This window comes from Manduca sexta, chromosome 11 (genome assembly GCF_014839805.1).
Source record: "Manduca sexta isolate Smith_Timp_Sample1 chromosome 11, JHU_Msex_v1.0, whole genome shotgun sequence".
Taxonomy (NCBI): Eukaryota; Metazoa; Arthropoda; class Insecta; order Lepidoptera; family Sphingidae; genus Manduca; species Manduca sexta.
Window position 1 is genome coordinate 12,468,985 of NC_051125.1, and position 13,939 is coordinate 12,482,923.

Consider the following 13,939-nt stretch of genomic DNA (forward strand, 5'->3'; position numbering starts at 1 on the left):
TAGAAAAATTGTCTTTTTAAAAATGTTTTACAGACTCAAAGCAAATATGAAAGGAGATTCTCTAAGAAATTTACAAATAAAAATTTTCTTGTCTTGAAATACAAAAGAATTATTAATAGCACTGTAAAAATCATTAAGATAATTAGTAGAACATGGTTTTGGCTAAAGGTTAAAAGTCATCTTTTACATTCTGTGGTTGAATTTTTCACTCTAGTTTTTTTCGGATTATCCCCAAAGGGGTAGATATAGACGCTACAGAGTAGCATGGCGTCTCACATATTTTTGGACCACAATACCACCAACCCTATAACCACACCAAGCACTGAATTTCTAAAGCCTACTAATTTAAAACAAAAAAAAATCTTTTAATCTGCTAGAATTAAACCCAACCTCACCGATTTCACAACCCAAGTGCATCAGGCGAGAATTATATAAGATTTAAAGGCCGTAATCGTACCCAGTGGAACGAATATAATCATATTTTTTGTATTTCCATCTGTGTTCAAATGATACGGTCAAACAAAATGTGGATGTCTAATGGAACCCGTTAAATTAACCGTGAGTCTGTGGATATCCGAATTAGAACTGATTCACCAACTGCTTCTGAGGGTTGGACGGGATAATATAATTTAAGGCTGGCTGTAAACATCGCGGTTTGGGAAGATTTCGGAGACATTGGCACTGGTCGTAAAGATCGTTTATTATTTGAATAATGAGACGAGATTGCCGTTCGCCTGATGGTACACCATCCAACACCTTGAAGTAGGTCTCTCATATGTAAGAGTCCGCCTGGGTAGGTATCACCGCAATGTCTATTTCTGCCGCCAAGCAGCAGTGTGTAGTCACTGTTGTGTTCCGGTTTGAAGGACATTGTAACCAGTGTAACTACTGGACATAATGAGACTTAATATCTCATGTCTCAAGATGGCGAGTGATGTGGAATACCAAACAATACGTTGTAATACAAGGTGTTTTGTTTCTATTGTATAAACAGTCGAAACCAACACGGGTATCACACCGCCCATAAGGGCGGTCGTATTGCTTACCATCAGGCGAACGGCAAGCTCATCCCGTCATTAAAAGCATTAAAAAAATGCTTTAGCTTCTTACCTATGGTTTAAGGCTTCATTCAAGGCCTGTCCATCGCTAAACCTAACAGATTATCATTTACGTTCACTCACTAGTCAGCTTTAAGGGACATTTTCTGTGTTACCCGGGTCTTTAACCGTTTGTTCATAGACATCCAATTTGGATGAGTGTGCGGCCGCCGGAATTAAATGTGATTCGGTTCCAAAAATCTACAGATTTAAAATTGGGTTATTAATGCCTACATGCTTTGAATTTCTTCTGTGGATGGGTTTTAATGGGGATAGATGGATCGACTGAACTTGAACTAAGTTTAAGCCAAAATTCAAACAAAATTGTGAGAGGGTCAATTTCGTGGGGGGTATATGAGCGTCCCACAATAATAGGGTTATTACTGAATAAATGTTTATTACCACACTTAAAACATAGTTACATAATCTATTTAGGCACGAGTACACAGTGCTAGACTTCACGTTACACTCGGCAGCGAGCATGTTCCTTAGCATTGCTCTTACTAAGCATATTAGCCGTTACAACATTATAAGTTTTGAGTGTGACTATCAACTAGCGAATCATGTAGACCACACATATTCACGCAGCACAAAATATCAAATTCTACTATCGAGTTGCAATTTATAATATCTATAACATTATTCTCATTCGCGTTATGTTTATGACGTGTATGAATGCCTCCTCCGTCCAGGAGGACTAGAGCAGGAGCTCTTCCTAGCTAAATTTCGGCCACGGCGGCGAATCTCAGAGATCAGCCAGGTACGCAGGATATATTATAGTGCACAAGTGTGTGCGCAATACACAGCACTTTCTGTACCTTCACTCTCATAATCCGGTGAGACGGTAATCCGACATGACCGGAGAGATATCGAGCAAACGGGTTTAACCGCCAGTTTCCTGACTCAATACTGCGATCGGGAAAAACCCAGAGACAACTATTTTTAGCCCGAACCAGGATTCGCACCCAGGACTACATCGTGGTAGTCGTGCTCGTACCGCATATGCATTACAACTACGACACAGAGGCATTGAACATTGTTTATGACATATTCATACTATAAATTTTGTTATATTTTGTGATAAAAGATCTCTAATGGTTAACAATACATAACAGTTATATAGAAGCAAAGTAATAAACAGGATTACATGGCTAAATGCACTTAACATATTTGTATGCAGATGTAAAGGGGATAACAAAATTCCAACACTCAGCTAATACAACCACGTATTCAAATATATCCAATCTATCGCCATAAGTGGATCTGTAAAGATATCTGGAAACGCACTAGCGCCTTTGAACGCGGCGTTTTTGTGCACCAACATATTGATTAGATAAACACGTAGAGCCGTTTTCTTTGATATCACTTTAAAATAAATAAGAAAAATAAATTTATAGAAATGAGAATATGGGAATAATTGGATTAACTACATCGAATTGTTCTATTCGCATTGAAGTTAGCACTATTAAGACAGATAAAGCAGGAGATTCAAAAAACGTGTATGCTTCTCTTATTGACACGTGACCGACATGAACCTTTTAAAACTTATTTCTATGTAAAAATATAATATAAATAAACTAACAACACCCTAATAAATTAATCTACAGCTAACCTTGTTGTTGTCAAGTTAAGTTGTTATTTAACTGGGTTACGGCATTCCCCTCGAATAAATATAAAAAAAAATAAAAAAACCGCAGCGTTTCCTCCCGCCAGTGCGTGCGCAATAAGTGTCATTTCTAATTGGATAGGAAGGATATTAACATATAGATTGCAGCGAGCCCCTGGTGTCACTCAGCACTCCGCACTCTTCCCTGAGATTTTATTAAGGAGAGACGAAATTGTACTCAGTATATTGAGATAGTTGTCTGTGGTATTTCTAAGAGGTCAGTGCATCCATTTTGTTTTGCAGCAGCTGGGTCCATTTTATAATTTGTTTTTTTTTTCTTATAATGAATTTGAAAGCTAGCTTATTATACGAATTTGACAAATAATTGTGAGCAATATTAGAAAATCACATATTATTTGCAAAATTATTGAAAATGTTAAGTTCTAACTTCGAACACCATAATTACAATTTCAGATTAATGCAATATACTTTAAACTGATTTTGAAAAGAGCACCACAGGGGGTGGGGATTTTCATGTGAGAACTGTTTTCCGAACTGGTGGTAGAGTTAATATTGACCGAATCTAAACAAGATATAGCATTTTACACGGTCAATAAAATTATTTCATGTCATTTCATTTTAAGGAAATGTTACATATTAAAATATGTTGGGTCGTATCTAAATTTGACAAATGTATGCGAAAGACCATCAACTTCGCTAATAATGAAGCGTGTGAATATTTACAGTAATTCCACGAATTCACTGTCACATACAATAACTTTCTAAGAGTAATAAGAAACGAGGAGCGAAGAAGCACTTAGACCACCAGCAATCAATATAAAAATTACTCACCCAAAAATTCTATATTGGTAAAAAATGTCGAAGTTCAGCACGAAATTAAAAAAGTTAGACGTCCTGATTAGACCTATTCATTATTAACCGAGGAGGAACTAATCTAGAAAAAAAGTCCTCGCCGAGGCAAAGTTTCAAAAGTTTGGCCAAGTTGACGATGCGAGCCCGAGTTGCTTTTGATGTAGGCTGGTACTATTGGCTGTGGGAAGTTCTACCATCGGCTTCGGCGGTAGTCTAAGTGATGAGCTCAAAGAACCTATAAATTAAATTCGTAATATTATTTAGGAACGAAAAAAAAAATTAATTTAGTTTAGATATTAATTTAATCACATACAAAAGAGCGATAAATTAAATTCGTTATATAGTCGAGGAACCAAAAAAAAATATTTTGCAATTAATTTAGTTCAGAAATTAATTCAATGACATACAATAAAGTGATGATTGAAACCATGATTACATGATTTTACAGATTCAAATAAATCATTTCATTTCATTTCATGAAGTAAGCTTTCGTTCATTTTTCTTCTCTGAATATAATAGTGAAGCTTTAGAGCAAAACTGTGGTTTTGCTCTAAAGCTTCTACTATTATATTCTACTATTATAAAAAACTAATTTAATTGTGGATCTAATGATGTCAATACAATAGTTCATCATAACGATATGAGTAATCTTAGCATTTCCCGGTATTCTGAATTTCATTATACAGTTTTAAAAAAAAAACCTTCGGAATTATAGCTTTACGGTGCCTTTTAAATCGATGATTAACTACTGAATATTTAGTAATTTCTCAAACAATACAATATTTTCGAGCCTGCTTAAACATAAAATAAATCAAATTCTGACCATATCTAAAAATCGTTCTTATATTGGACCACACATCCGAACAGATCAAAGCGCCCCGTCCACGATGTCATTAAATAAAGACCACAAGGAAACAAACTTATATTTACAGCCGATACTTTTCCATTCACTTGCAAATGAACACCGCGCGACGTTCACACAACTGCAAAATAACTTTGCCATCATAACGCGTGTGATTTCATGTTGAAATTCGAACGTCTCTAGCATCAAAATGGTATATGTGCAAAGAAATCGCTTTGCACATACGTCATTTTGATTTGATTTGATGGAATTATTAATTGTTAGCTTAGTTACAGTTATCGTATTTGTGACTTTAAAACAATAGATTAAGGTGGATATTGTTTTACTCGGTTTTTCCCACATATACCTATTTCGATTAGGGTAATACCTCTATTATCCGTTTGTATCGTTTGATCAATTTGTTATAATGAGTGGGTATAATGACATGTGGATTGGAATTAAACTAGAAAATATCTATGTAATAAGGCAGGTAACGGATTTCTTATGATATATATAATTTATTCACGAGCCTTTTAACCCCACTGACCTTTTTAATATTTTAGTTTCATTTTTTTATTGCTTTGAATGACGAGACGAGCTTGCCGTTCGCCTGATGGTAAGCGATACGATCGCCCATAAGCAGTAGAAATACCATCCAACACCTTAAATTACAAAGTATTGTTTGGTATTCCACTGCGCGTGCCATCCCTGAGGACGTGAGATGTTAAATCTCATTATGTCCAGTAGTTACACTGGCTACAATGTCCTTCAAACCAGAACACAACAGTGACTACACACTGCTGCTTGGCGTCAGAAATAGACATTGCGGTGGTACCTACTCAGGCGGACTCTCACATATGAGAGATCTACCACCAGTAGTTTCATGACAATAAATGTAATTCGTTAGAATCTTTGTCGTATAAGAAATAAAGTCTTTTTCTCCAAAATTTAAAATTGCCGTTGTCTTGAATTGAGCTTGGTAAATGTTTATCATAGAACCTAATATAGCTAACGAAATTAATTTGATATACTTTTGTCCTAAAACAAAAACATACATCCACATAAGACTCTACTTTAAACAGAAGAGCCGTTAAACTAAGCACTTAATTTCACTTTAAAATATATTTGCAGCGTCCCTCCCAACTCTCCTCTCCGTCACTCTTCGTTAGGGTCGAGTCCTCTCACGTATATTAGAAGTAGCATATGTCCGGACCCGCTTCACAGTCTATTTGTTACATAATGTACAAAATGTCTAGTCCAATCTATTTGAATTATTCAAGTTTGTTACAAAGATTATTCATGTTACGTGATTTTAATAACACGTAAGCAATATATGGTTTCTAAAGTTTCAGTATTCTTTATGAATTATCGCTTACTTTAACGGTGGAGGAAAATATCGTGAGGAAACTAGCATACCTGAGAAGTTCTCTATAGGAATTTCAAGGGTGTGTGAAGTCCACTAATTCGCACTAAGCCAGTGTGGTGAACTAAGGCCTAATCCCTCTCAGTAGTAGAGGAGGCCCGTGCCCAACAGTGGGACAGTTAATATAACACAGGGCTGATATTATTTTATTAATATATGGTTGGATCTCCGTGTTGCTAGCCGACAACTAATCTGAGGTAGTTCACTTGCTGGTGGTATATATCTACCCGGATAGCGACTAATGTACACAAGGTGGTTAAACCCGCCACAGTGGCACACGTAAGTGTGTGGCGTTCCGGAATCAGCCTATGTATATCCGGTTCCAACAGGCATAATTGTGTCGACAGCCAAGGGGTAATCATGTCTCGTCAGTAGACATTCTACTGGACCCCACTACAATTACCACGGCAAAGACCCCACGTCACTTGATGGTAAGTAGAGTTTATAATACAACCTATATTCGACCAAAATTCTTTATGAAACTCCATCAAACAAAACACTAAAAATTCGTCAACACGCTCTAATGAGACACAAACAAGCTATGTATTCACGTCACGCGCCCGTCACGCCGCCGTCACGCGCCTCTCACGCAGTAAACACGCTGTTTACTTGATGAAAATGTTCTTGCTAAATTAGGTTAGCTACAGCGCGTGTAGGTTTGTTATTGCATACTCGGGAAAGTCGGTGAAAATCTTAAAGCAATATTTAGATTTCAGACCTAAAAAGCTAAGTATAGCTTACCTCGCATTACAGTACAAACGGCCACATAAATAACTGAACAAATTCAAAATTTAAATGCATTTATACTAATGATTTTGTAAGTTTACGCGAATGTTTATGGAATAAACGTAGAATACGTCACATAGAGTCGACACGCTTGGCACTCGACGCGCTGCGACTCTACGTGACTCTACGTCATTTTGATATTGCGTTACTAAAGGAAACCACGAACTTATCTAATTGGAAATAAAGTTCCTTGAACCATAGATCTTAAATAAAAAATGTGTAAATTTCGAACAAAATAAATATCAAAAATAGTAATTTTAATTTTCGTTTAATGTCATTACTACTACTCGAAAAGAATTCGTCGCAGCGGGAACATCATACTTTCAGTTAGAAATACACTTACGCACACGCCATATTCCCATTTAACTACAAAATAATCCAAAAATCAGAAAACTAAAACCAGTATTTTTGGTGAAATTATTCGTTATTAATGGATGATTATTGGCACAATGTCAGCAAAGGTGAAGACGAGTATGTGGTTTCATTTAGTAACGCAATGTCAAAATGACTCTGTATTTTTACTTGTATATAACCGTCGATATATATATATGTACTACGTACTAGATTTGGCGTTCCGATCATTCACTGTGTTCAACTGAATTGAACTGCAATCCATTCAAACTGACTTTAGTATGGTCAATATTGACAGCTTGTGTACAGAGTGGCGCTCATGATATAAGAACTCGAGTCTAAGTACACACTTGGATGTCAATAAAACATTAGTCAAATAAGTAAAATTATTTGTTGTTCAAGTGAATAAATAGGTTATAACAGTGACGTTTTGATTATCATTTTAGTTCAGATTTTGCACAAATAGTTTATATGGACGTTCGTGTCGCCATCCCGCTCCGTTCGCTGTTTGTCGAAACCTTATATTTCATAAATTTTCAGTAAAACCTGCTGATCACAAGTGATGTCAAAGGTTTAAATATTTCTAGGTCGTAAATTCATTATCCGTTCTCTATAAAGCGTCCAAATATATGCGCTGATATTGGACAAAGTCTGTGCCGGCGACCCTCACTAGGTGGGGCTCACAAACAGACGGAGGATCGTTTAATGCTTATTGGCTTGGAGTAAGTCAATTTTTGATCTAGTATATAATTGCTTTTTAGTTGTTATTTCGTTTCATTTCATTTCAATGTAGGCTCAATGCCCTTTACCAAGTATGTTGTTAAAGTATTTGATATAGTTTTTACGAGTGGCCGACTGCCTTCGCCTTTTCTACGACTTATATCTAGTTTTATTTTTAAATAAAGTTGTGATATGGATATGTAGATCGTTTTAATAGAGTAGACTACCGAATCAAAATTTTGAGAAGGAATCTAAATATATGAAAATATGTCAAATATTTTTGTGTATTGCTGTATTAATAATTTCCGAATATTCTGGAGGAAACCTTACCCTATTTTATAAAGCGAATATTACATTAAATTCTGAATTAATATATTTTTTATATAATCAAAGATTGCGAAGGAACTTACATAAAAAGCACACGAATTAAAAAAAACATAATTTTATTACGAAACAGAAAATAAACAAAATTACTTGAACTCGCAAGAATAATTCAAACGAGGCACGAGCAGACTGATTGTTTCAAGTAGTTACCTATCCAGACACTGAAGGCAGCTTTAATTTCGCCGCTGTCTGTCCAATAAAAGCTTAAACTCCATTTTATTGCTATTGAATTTTAATAGCATTGTAAATTACATCGATAAAACACATTTATTTGACAAAAATTAAATTTATTTTCAATTGATATTCAACTAACGCAGTTAAATTACAGTTTAAATTTAGAATTGTCTGCGGTTTGCACTTGAAAATTCGCCTTCAACCTTATTCCCAGTGACATTAGTGACTTATTATAACAACAAAGTAATTCTTTAATGCTAATTGGTTAATCCACTCGGCTTGAAATTTAAAAAAACATCGGATTTTCTACCTTATTCTAACGAGTTATTTGAACAGAATTAAGCGTATTTCTGAACATGTAATAACAACCCACCAGGGGCCTTATTCTCTATCCCGCACGTTATTTTAACAGTGCGTAACAAGCATGTAACACAACGCATCATGTTTAGGACTATAGAAATTTGGCTTACAGAATACCATTCCACGCACATTTTTCGAAGATAACATGACACGGCCGCGTTACGCGTTTACACTATCATACAGAATAAGGGCCCCTGGCTTGAAACAATTAATTAAAAAAGTAATTTTAGGCCTTCAACCTATGAAAGTCTCTCATATAATCCTCCTCACCAAATTGGGCCTTAAATTATAAAGTGAATCCGTTAATTCTAACACAGAAATTATTACTTTCTCTTGAAAAACATTCTTGTAACATTCTCGTCTTGTTTTACAAGATTATCGGAGGAATACTTTTTGGCATTACTTTTATGCATGTTTCAATCAATAAGGAGATATAAATAATAATTTGACATCGCTTAACGTAGAAAAAATATTTTTATGCTGTGAGTAGGACTGCTCCCTTATGTCTGGCAGCCTATTGTCTTACGTCGTTGATGTATTGCTTTCCAAATTTACATAATATTATTCTAGAACATAGTTATATACCGTAAATAATATACTTAACAGTTTAAGTATCCACTATAACTTAGCTTTGACCTTGGAAGCCAAACCTAACAGACTATTTACATGTTTACATGGTATCGCTATATTTACGTCAGTCCGTTCATAAGACAATTTTTTTTTGTTATGGTATAAGGGTTCCAGTGGCTTACCAGGTGGTAACTAATCGACGTCTCTTAAACATCTACCATATCGAAGATGGTGTATTGCTGAAGCCGAAATAGCTGTTCCCTTCTTGATTCTCTAGACCTTTACAAAAGTACTAAGAAGGATAATTTGTTAAAATGTTTGTTAGAATATAATGCATATTTCTGAATGGATTTTAACAAAATTTCTCATAGCTAGACCGAAGCTTTAACTCAAAATGTGGACAATGATCTCACACAAACAAGCCCTGGGGCTAAAGCCTGTACACCAATTACAACCTACCACTAAACTCCCATCAAAGTAAACAGTAAAGTCAAATTGGCAAATTTTAATTCATTACAAATCCATAGATAAACAACGTAAGCTAGTTATGTGAGATAACAAATGGACCGGACCCAATAAGATTCCCTGATTCGGGTTTGTTTAGGACCTAATCTAATTAGAGTTTGGGGTTTGGGTGTAAGTCTGTCAAAGGCGAGTTGTAGTGGAAAATCAGTCAATGATGATGTGTAGATATTATGAGAATCCGTTAGCAATCCTTATCCAATAAATAAATGATGTTTACGCTACCAAGCAGTGGTTAATATATATGTACTATGTACTAGATTTGGCGTTCCGAACATTTACTGTGTTCAACTGAATTGAACTACAATTCATTCAAACTGACTATAGTATGTTAAATATTGACAGCATATGGTTGTGTACGGAGTGGCGCTCATGATATAAGAACTCGAGTCTAAGCGTAAACCTGGATTTGATTAAAAATAATTAGTTAAATAAGTAAAATTATTTGTCGTTTAAGTGAATAAATAGGTTATAACAGTGACTTTTGGTTGCCATTTTAGTTCATATTTTGAACAAATAGTTCATATGGACCTGATATGGACGTTCGTGTCTATAGAATATACGTCAATGGTTGAAGCATTGTTTTGGTTTGAAGTAGCCAATGACATTATAGTATTAAGTCTAGAGCTATTTTTTTTGGTTTTTCTATTTTTTTTAATTTTATCTCTAATTAAAATATCCGTTGTTACAAATTGATTTAAATGAAACTTAGTATAATACCTATTTTTATAACTTGTTTTGACAAACCATAAGTGCAACTTTGTAAGCCTTCGTTCTAAATAAAGTAATTATTAACTTTGTTTTTTTAAAGTCACTTTTCTTTCCTTTCCATTGAAGCCAATATTTCACTTGTAATATTTCTTCATAATTAATCCCTGGCGTGAATTACAAGAGGCCTACACTCAGCATTGGGAATGTAATATTTATGTAATTTTCAGAGCCATTTAGTATAATAAAAAAAAAATCTTGCCCAGCGTTTTGATTAACTGTTATATATATTTTTTTTTCGTAAAATAAATAAAAATCATGTAATATATAGGCTGTACAAGAGAAGAGAGAGAGAGAATCCCTGCAAACATTTGTACAAGGGTATATAATATATATAGGAACGCTATCCAGGATTGATTCAATAAATACGGGACTCCAAATATGTTGGCCTATGATCTGCGTTGCGTGACAGTGCATCGTTGCCCCTTGTCCCTTTAGGGCGCCGTACGTCGTGACTAATTGAATGCCGATGACGCGAAACGTGGGGCGTGAGAGGTCCATATTGACATTGTGATAAAATTATCGAGTAATTTGGCTTAAGTTTTGTCTCTGTCTACCTTTGGAAAAGTTTGTTTTTTGCTTCGAATGACGAGCCTAGTTTACTATTCGCCTGATGGTTAGCGATACGACCACCCATAAACAGAAGAAACACCATCCAACACCTTGAACTACAAAGTATTGTTTGGTGTTCCACTGCGCTCGCCATCCTGAGACGTGAGATGTTATTCCAGTAGTTACACTGGCTACAATGTCCTACAAACTGGAACTCAATAGTAATACAACTCAATAATACTGGAACACAATGCTGCTTGCCGGCAGAAATAGAGATTGCGGTGGTACCTACCCAGGCGGACTCTCATATATGAGAGACCTACCACCAGTAAATATATTATATTGTATGAAATTTGTTTTCACTCAGAGAAATCACAGATCATTTGCTGGTCATCAACAAAGTAGAAAAATATATTTCCAATTTCTCCATATTCTTCGGTTTCGTTGCGGGCTAAGACTAATTAGTGCTACTAGAGACTCGCCGAGCTTCACCGGTCGGTGTCATAAAATGCAGGCTACTACCAATCCTCGCTTACAGGATTACAGGTAAGGAAGCGATAGTGTTCCAATAAAAAAGGTTTAAAGTGGGTTTTAAACGAGACGAGCTTTAAACTCGTGGTTTTAAAGAACGCAATTTTACTCGGCTCGATGTTGTGATACACGATAGACTTGTACTATTTCTTCATATAATGTTATGAAAATAAAGAAACGCAGATATGATTGTATTTCTGGATAAAGAAATTGTTAACCTATAAATAGCGCTTATCGCTGTAATAAAAGAGTTATATGAGAAAGAAGATTAAAACGAACGACGAACTATATTTCAAATCGGTTGGATCAACGACGAATTTGATCGACGAATGTTAAATACTCCTTTTTAAGGTGATATACAGGCGAAGAAGGTCGTCGAGACATTAGTACACGTACTTACTCGTACCTTTGTCTCCAGCTTATGTGTAGCACTGTTTATGGATCTACAACGTAGCGCTCTCAAATCAGTTGTCGGAAGAGACTTCTATGCGCTGAAGAAGACCACCATGATTTTGGCTGGTAAACCGATGTAAGGGGTACATAGGGTTAGGAACTCGATTCAATATTCACTTGGGTGGAGCTATAGGTACTGCTAAATGTCGACATTGGTTCGTAAGACCAGTGAAAGCAATATAACCGTTCCATTCACCATTGAAATGGTGTTGGCGGTAAGGCGTTTTTTCGTGGAAAAAAAAACTGTTATAGATATTAATAAGTTCCAGGATGTTTTGAGTGTTTGTTGTAAAAATTCAATATACCTGCTTTAAATCAATTTTGTTAAAAAGGTAGATAAACATAAATGTCTATGAAAACGGAGTTAGACTGTAATTTTATGGGCATAGTTTTAAATTAAATTAAATGTAGGGCGCTCGCCCATATTAAATTCTAAACTACACACTTATCTAACGCTATATGCAATTACATAAAACCCTGGACAAAACTGTACCTACAGAATCAAAAGTGAATTTTAATCGTATGTAATAAGCTCGTTTTTCTCGTGATAATAAATGGAGGGTGGGTACCCTAATCCTTAACATCTGACATATTTCGAACGTGTTTCCACCACGTTAGGTTCGTGAACTTGTTATTTAACAATTGCATTTGCAAGAGAAATCGAGTTCAAAGAAGTTTTATGAAAATCACTTCAAAGTGCCTCAATGAAAAGTCTAACCTATATAATATTATATAGCTATGTAAATAGTTTGTTAGTTTGAACGCAGTAATCTTAGGAACCACTAAAGTGATTTTGAAAAATTTTACACTAATTGGAAGCTACACTACTGAGGGCTATAGGCTTGTTTCGAGAAAATATTTATCCCAGAAAAAAGATTCACGTGGTTAGAGCCGCATTTATTAAATAAGGACTTTGCAAAGTTGGGTGGCTAATTTCTGTCTCCACGGGCATTACAAAAAATATTTTATTGGAAGCTAAGTACTTCTGAGTAACGCGGGTTTTAAACTTTAAAACTTATTTTGCATATTAGATAGTGCAACTACGCCATGAAGTTGATAGGAACTTCTCCACCTTAATCCCCCAGACATTGACGTCGAGGTTACTTATTGCCCTCAGTTAGTTTTCAAGTGACTACTATTTCAGTATTCCTCATAATAAATAATAATATCAGCCCTGTATTATATACTGTCCCACTGTTGGGCACGGGCCTCCTCTACTATTGAGAGGGATTAGGCCTTAGTCCACCACGCTGGCCTTGTGCGGATCGGTAGACTTCAAACATCCTCGAAAGTTCCTATAGAGAATTTCTCAGGTATGCGGGTTTGCTCACGATGTTTTCCTTCACCGTTAAAGCAAGCGATAATTCACGAAGAATACACACATCAATTTTTCAGAAAAATCAGAGGTGTGTGCCCTTGGGATTTGAGTCCGATCCACAACCAACTAGGCTATCGCCGCTTTTTTTGTACTTCTTATTTTTTGTAATTTAGCAATTCCATATTTTATCATCACTCATATTTATGAATTTCTATTTAGAAAGTCTAAAATATATTAAATAAACCTTAAGCTTATAGGACAAAGACTCCTAACAGACGCACTTTCTGCCAACGAAAGCCGTCAGCGCCGGAAATGGAAGTCTGCTTGTCTTCCTCTACCGTAGCAGGTGAATTTCCGGCCCTCTGTCCTCTCAAATTTACTTTTAAATCTTGATTGTGTCGCGACCAGATGTGTTTTGAGCCAGGTTGACGCAAAGGTTTGAGGTCCGTGAACCTTTATAAAGAATTAATACAGGGAAAATAAAAATACAAAGCAAAAGTTATGTTCTTGGCAAATTTTTTTTAGACCCCATTCTAATAATGATCCTTAGTAAAACGCGCGTTAAAATGGAATTTGATCAGGGTGTTCATATGTCGACATGTGTTAACGT